This window comes from Oratosquilla oratoria, chromosome 39, assembly GCF_046742065.1.
Source record: "Oratosquilla oratoria isolate Oo_2021 chromosome 39, ASM4674206v1, whole genome shotgun sequence".
NCBI lineage: Eukaryota > Metazoa > Arthropoda > Malacostraca > Stomatopoda > Squillidae > Oratosquilla > Oratosquilla oratoria.
The window spans coordinates 14355711-14363210 of NC_134815.1; positions in this window are offsets into that span (position 1 = coordinate 14355711).

Below are 7500 nucleotides of genomic sequence, written 5' to 3' on the forward strand. Positions count from 1 at the left end.
TTGACTGCCCAGAATTTGGTGGCTATAATTCAAAGATCTGTAGAGAACAGGGGCACACATTGAAGCCACGTACACGTGTAGTCTACTTGCCTATGATTAACAAACCTCCTGCTGAACCATCAACTATGATGGCTGCCATGGTGAAGGCAAAGGCTTTCACTGAAAAGACAGGTCAGGAATTTGTTGTGTTCAATGCTGACCAACAGCTATACAGAGTCGTAGTGCATATCATGTGGGAAAACAAGCCTTGTTCAAAAACCTTTACCTGAGGTTGGGAGGAATGCAACTCATGATGAGCTATATAGGATGTGTTCCTCACTCATGGCTGGGAGTGGTATCGTTCAAGTTGTCGGGACAGCCTTTGTTGGCGTCAAGAAGATGCTCACAGAGAAGAAATTTCCTGATAATTTCAGGGCATTAAGAATGCTGGCCGGCGAGATACTACGAATTGTGTTTCAGAAGAATCCAGATATGAACTGCATGGATGACCTGTTACGTGAATTAAGTGATTCTTCCAACAACTCAAGAACTGCAAAGTTGTGGATTACATGTATGATCTACCCCGTCTTCACGATGATGAAATATGTGAAGGCGGAGCGAGAAGGTGACTGGGCCTTACATCTTGCTTCTGTCAGAGATATGATGCCACTCTTCTTCGCAGCATCACATGTAAACTACGCACGCTATGGAATTCAGTACCTGCGTACCATGGAACAACTCCCTGACAATATACAATGTATGTCTTCTTGATATTCTTCAAACATCCTTTTTACGGTTTATTTCTGTGTCCCTGGCTTTTCTTCTGTTCTTTATTATAGTCCATGTACTCGAAGAAGTTTGTTCAGGGTGTACGTCGTATCAAATCAACCTTAGTACTGTACATTCTCTCTCTCTCTCTCTCTCTCTCTCTCTCTCTCTCTCTCTCTCTCTCTCTCTCTCTCTCTCTCTCTCTCTCTCTCTCTCTCTCTCTCTCTCTCTCCCCTTTACCATCTATGTTCTATTTCATTTGTTTTTCTATATTTCATCAGAAGTGAACACACCATGCATCACAATGATGGTGTCTATAACGGTATCTGGAGTGGCATGGCAATAGAAACCACATTCATGCGGTACGGCCATGGTCAATCTGGAATCATTGGCGTCACCCTCAAACCAGCGACAGTGAAGACCTGACTCATCATACTTGGGAAGGTTTGATTTAGATGTATAGCGGGACACACAGTTCTTGTGATAGTGTATTTTCAGATGTGGATTCGCAGCAAGCTGTGGTTTAAGCAACTCGTGTAAATTGTCTTTATATAACTTAGGAACGTGGATTATAGTGCCGATTCGCGCATGATCACGGTTCTATGAACAGGAGCCGGGTTTACACTCATACTTGAAGTTGAAGACACACTTATCGTCCTCCATTGTCCAGGTTTCTGAAAATAGAAAACCAAAACCACATAACTAAGCTACCATCTAAACTGCAAACTTGAAATTATTATTATTATGGGTGAATATTGGCGGCCATTTTGAATTCCAAGGTGGCGGACAAAGCTAAGTAGTTTTTGATTACACCATTTAATTGCTGATACCTAAAAACATGGGTATAGGCACGAAATTTACGTCTCTAGGTCCCTTTGAAGTAAAGTTATGGACAAAATTCGAATCGCACTTCCGGAAATGACCCCTGCTGTCCGCCATCTTGATTATTTCAAATTGCCCAAGAGTGACAACTTCACACCCACCTGGTATTATTCACAGAGACCCTATAGAGCAATAATCAAGAGAGAAAAAAACTTTAATAATCCATTTGACCTTGACCCTCTCTACTGCCGGACTATTATTCTCACCTTTCACCCTTCTCACCCTCCTCCTGTTAGACTGCTACGGTCTGTCAGTTATTGCGCCAGAGGAATCTTCTCCATTGGGTTCTTCGTATGCGTTTGTTCTCTCAACTTCTTCTCGATGGCCCTCTCTGTGGTTGTCCTCCACCTCATTCGCGGTCTTCCTACAAGTCTATTTCCAATTAGTCTCCACAATCGTTATTATATATAGTCCTAAAAAATTATACTCACTATACTATATACTGTAGTTTCTTTTATTATATACAGAATACAAAAAATGTATATCACATAGGTAGGAATTAAAGAGAGAGGCATGAACTAAGGTTGATTTGACAAATGGCTAGTAATAAATTACGACGTATACCATAATTTGAACAGACTCATTGGAGCGCACAGACTATAATAATAGTAACTGATACCTCAAGTTTCACTGATTTTAAAACTGTCTCCTCACAGCGACTGGCAACGATCACCGGATTCCCCCCCATAGATGTCTTTAGGAAAAAGCTTCGGAATGCTGTCTGTGTGGTATTAGTAGAGGATTATTTCTGTGTCACCGTCATAGGAAGCAGTGGCTGGTTATTATTTCATAGGTAGAGAAAATACAGTTAAAGCCAATAGAAAGATATCTTGGGCCTGGACCAGAAACCGAATGTCAGCCCTCTGGGGCTGCTCCCTTAAGATAGGGGTGATGAAGTCGGTAGATTTGGAAGATGAGCGGCAGGTAGACGATTTTCCTTATCGGACATCTTGAACATTGCTCTCTTCCACAATGAGTTTTCTTTGTTGATTATGTCCATTCCTTGCACTGTTCCGAATACTGCTATCATATCACCTCTCACTTTATTGATATTCTCTCTGTTCTGTCAGCTAGGCTAGGAACCAATTTAGTTGCTACCTTTTCATTTGTTTCTTTATCTATTTATTTTTGGGGGATTCTATTATTTTTTCTATTAGTTTATTATTATTTTTTTCATCATTTCTTTGCCCATGTAGTGGAATACCACGTTTATGTTTGTCAACCAGTTATAAGTTTTCTCTGTGAGGTTAATATGCTTCTCCACTGACAAAATACCCATTAACATTACTCCCAGCTCTTTTGTCCCTTTCTCTTTAGTTTCTCTTTTTATGCCTAATTCTGCCATCTCTGGTTCTTTGTGGCTTGTTGGTCATTGCTCTCATCTAACTTTATTTTATTCCAGTTTCTATCAAATCTGTACGGTATCTTTATCCGCACTGGATTTTTGACTGTCACTTAATTAAAGATCATCTGGTTTTTTTATATAAAGTTTATCTACTTTTTCCAAATTATTTTTATTACCCTTTCCTTCATGATTTCTTCGGGTCCTGATTTTTTTTCTATTTATTTATTTATTTATTTATCTATCTATTTATTTATATATTTATTTATTTTTGTAGCTTTCAATTTTTCTTACCTGTCTCAGATGAGAGGGAGGGTGGGAGGAGTGTGGAGTGTATTTAGGGATGAAATGGGTGGGAGTGTTTTTATGCCTTTCCCTTTTTGGCTACCTCCCTTGAAAGGGGGAAGAAGCCTTGGTATATGTATGTATGTCTCATTTCATCCGCTAGTATGAGTGCAACTATGTGTTGTATGCTGATGTGTGTATCCGTCAGCAGTTTAGCTTTTCTTTGATATAACATAATTGCTTGTTAGCTATATTTAGCGATCTGCTTATTTATTTCATTTTCCATCATTTTTTTCACTGAAAATTACTTCAAGGAAACTGAAGTTACCCGATTCTTTTATGCTCTAATTTCCAATCCTAATTATGGTTTCTCTCTACTCTCCTGTTACGATCATATATATATATATATTTATATATATATATATATATATATATATATATATATATATATGTGTGTGTGTGTGTGTGTGTGTGTGTGTGTGTGTGTTTAGAAGCTCTGCCATGGGATTCGAACCCTGACCCGTGCGTCGATAATCACGAGGCCAAGACGCTAGCAACCATGCTACATGTGATGATTCAAAAGGACTGAACAAGTCCCCGACCACGCTTCACGTAACATTGGAAGATCTAGTCTCATTTTCATCCAATCCCCGTATTAGGCGAGCCCTCCGACAAGTTGTGTATGTTAAAGACAGATTGAACATTTTTAGAAGCTCTGCCATGTATATGTATATATATATGTATATATATATGTATATATATATATCATATATATATATATATACATACATATATGTATATATATGTGTGTGTATGTGTGTGTATATATAATATACATTACATATGTATATATACATATAAGTATTTATATATATATATATATATATATATATATGTAAATATATATACAAATATATATATACATATAGTTATATATATATACATACACACATATATATATATATATATATGTGTGTGTGTGTGTGTGTGTGTGTGTGTGTGTGTGTGTGTGTGTGTGTGTGTGTGTGTGTGTGTGTGTGTGTGTGTGTGTGTGTGTGTGTCTGTGTCTATGTCTGTGTGTGTGTCTATTTTGTGTGTGTGTGTGTGTGTGTGTGTGTGTGTGTGTGTGTGTGTGTGTGTGTGTGTGTGCGTGCGTGCGTGTGTTGTGTGTGTGTGTGTGTGTGTGTGTGTGTGTGTGTGTGTGTGTGTGTGTGTGTGTGTGTGTGTGTGTGTGTGTGTGCTTGTGTGTGTGTATGTGTATGTATGTATATAGAAGCATATATAACTTAGATAACACATTCTTAGGGAAAACCGACTGCGAGAGAGACTTGGTAGTTCTAGTGAATCCTGACTTTAAATGCAGGAAACAAGGCATTAGCACCAGGAATAGAGCTGATAGAGGATTAGGTTTCATAGCAAGGACGGTTACCAATAGAAGTGCAGAGGTGATTATCAAACTCTGGCTTTAGACCCATTCTTGATTATGTGGCACTGTTTTGGTCTCCGTCCTACAGAACGGATATCATTTCACTAAAATCAGTACAGAGGAGAATGGCCAAAACGATACATGAGCTTAGAATTTTACCTTACAAGGAGAGGCTTAGGGGTGATCTAATAGAGGTGTTCAAGTGAATCAAAGGTTTTAACAAGGGTGAAGCAAACAAGGTCATCATATTAAGACAACATGGCAAGACTCGCAGTAATGGGTTTTGAATTGGACAAATTTAAATTTAAGAAAGAAATAGGGAAGACTTGGTTTATTCACAGGGTGATCAACGAATGGAATAGACTTGGTAACTATGTAGTGAGCTCTGAATCTATCGGTTGTTTTAAGAAATAGACAACTTTATGGATGGGTATGACAGGTAAAGTAATGAACATGGAGCTACCTAGTGTAAGCCTTATAGTCCCTTGCAGTCTCCTTCATTCTTGTGTGCTTATGTAATGCTGCAATGAAGAAGACTTTATGCAAAAGAATAGATACGACCCCAGGGTAAGCGCAGGAGAAGAATTCTTGATGAAACGTCGAAGCTTCCTTTGTTGTCCCTCTCTCAGTGAAGCAGCAGTTGAATCTTCTCCATTGTTTGGTGGCTCTTTAGACCTGAACTTTTATTCCTAGTTATATAAAACACAGACTACTAGATGAAATGAAACACTGTAGTAAGAGCTAGAGCATAACTAGACTTCATTCTCCCATCGTTTTAAAAATAATTTATATCACTGTAAAAATATACATATGTGATTGTTGTTTAGAGTCTAGGAGTCTGACTATCAATACTAGTCACAAGTGACGTGAAAGAAAAAGTATTATTTTTATCGTATTTGATTTTTTTCTAACATGGTGACAATAATTATCTCTCCGAGTATCTTTTATTCCCATATAGGCTGGTGTATATATATCTACTATAATAAAGTAGTACCCTCTGTCTGTCTGTCTGTTTGTTTGCTTGTTTGTTTGTTTGTTTGATCACGAACTCCTCCTAGGGTTTTGCAGATAGACCCCCATAACCATATATATTCTGATACCCTATCCCTCCATGTACTTGGATAACTATATTAAATTTCCAAAAATAAATATTTTGGTTAGGATTAAAGGTTAAAGTTAGGTGGGTTATGGTTAGTTGAGTGATTTTTCACGAACTACTCCTAGGTTTTTGCAGATAGACCCATATAACCATATATATTCTGAAGCCTTATGACCCAAGGTACTTGAAAAACTATTTTTCATTTGTCTGTCTGTCTGTTTGTTTGTTTGTTCAGGAACTCCTAAGGTTTTGCCTATAAACCCCCATAGCCATATATTTTCTGATACCCTATCACTTCAGGTACTTGGATAACTATATTTCATTTTCAAAAAATATACATTTTGGTTAGGGTTAAGGGTTAAAGTTAGATGGGGTATGGTTAGGTTAGAGAGTATTCACGAACTACTCCTAGGTTTTTGCAGAGAGACCCCTATAACCATGTACATTCTGAAACCTTATAACCCAAGGTACTTGGATTACTATCTTTCATTTGTATGTCTTTTTTTTTTTTTTTTTTTGCTTGCTTATATGTTTACGAACTCCTAGGGTTTTGCAGATAGACCCCCATAACCATATATATTCTGATATCCTATCACTCCAGGTACTTGGATAACTATGTTTCATTAAAAAAAAACATATTTTGGTTAGGGTTAAGGGTTAAAGTTAGGTAGGGTATGGTTAGGTTAGGGATGATTCACGAACTCGCAGCAGCGCGGGTAATTTGGCTAGTATATATATATATACATATATATATATATATATATATGTGTGTGTGTGTGTGTGTGTGTGTGTGTGTGTGTGTGTGTGTGTGTGTGTGTGTGTGTGTGTGTGTGTGTGTGTGTGTGTGTGTGTGTGTGTGTGTGTGTGTGTGTGTGTGTGTGTGTGTGTGTGGATAAGTATTTTAGACAAATTATTTGGATGATGGAGAACATAAACACAGGGGAAGGCACGGAACCCGAAACACTAACGTTTCGTTCGCGTGGAACTTCTCTGAAGATGTTCTACGCGAACGAAACGTTAGAGTGTTTAGGGTTCCGTGCCTTCCCCTGTGTTTATGTTCTCCATCATCCAGATCATTTATATATATATATATATATATATATATATATATATATATATATATATATATATATATATATATATATATATCCTTACCATTCATTAAAGATGATTTCAAAATACAACAGAATAGATAATAAAGCTCTACAAGAGAGACAAACTTACATACTATTAACATTTTCACCATAGTGACATTTCAATATTCCATAATGGTTAAGACTTTATGTAGGAATCAAATTAACTTAGAAAAAATAGCGCCTTCTCCTTGGACAGAATCATGGGGTTAAATGGGCAGTCTAACTAAAGTAGACAAAAAATAGTTTAATAATGAAAATTATACATAAGATAAAAGAGAATAAAAAATCTGTAAGATTAAGAAACAATATCATTATGAGTTAACAAAGAATTCAGTGAAAGATGAAGTTAGGACTTCATAATTCAGTTATGTTAAACCGTACAACATAGTTATGTTTTTACAACTAATCATAGACAGTGTCATTGTAATTGAAATAACATATGGCATTAACTCGATTGAAAGTTCCCCTATTAAAATAAAACGCTTAATGTATTCATAATACTGTCACTCATTTTTGACTTCCCCCACCATAACTACAAGCATGGCCAAGGTTGTAACACTGAGAGGTATACCAAATTTGTATA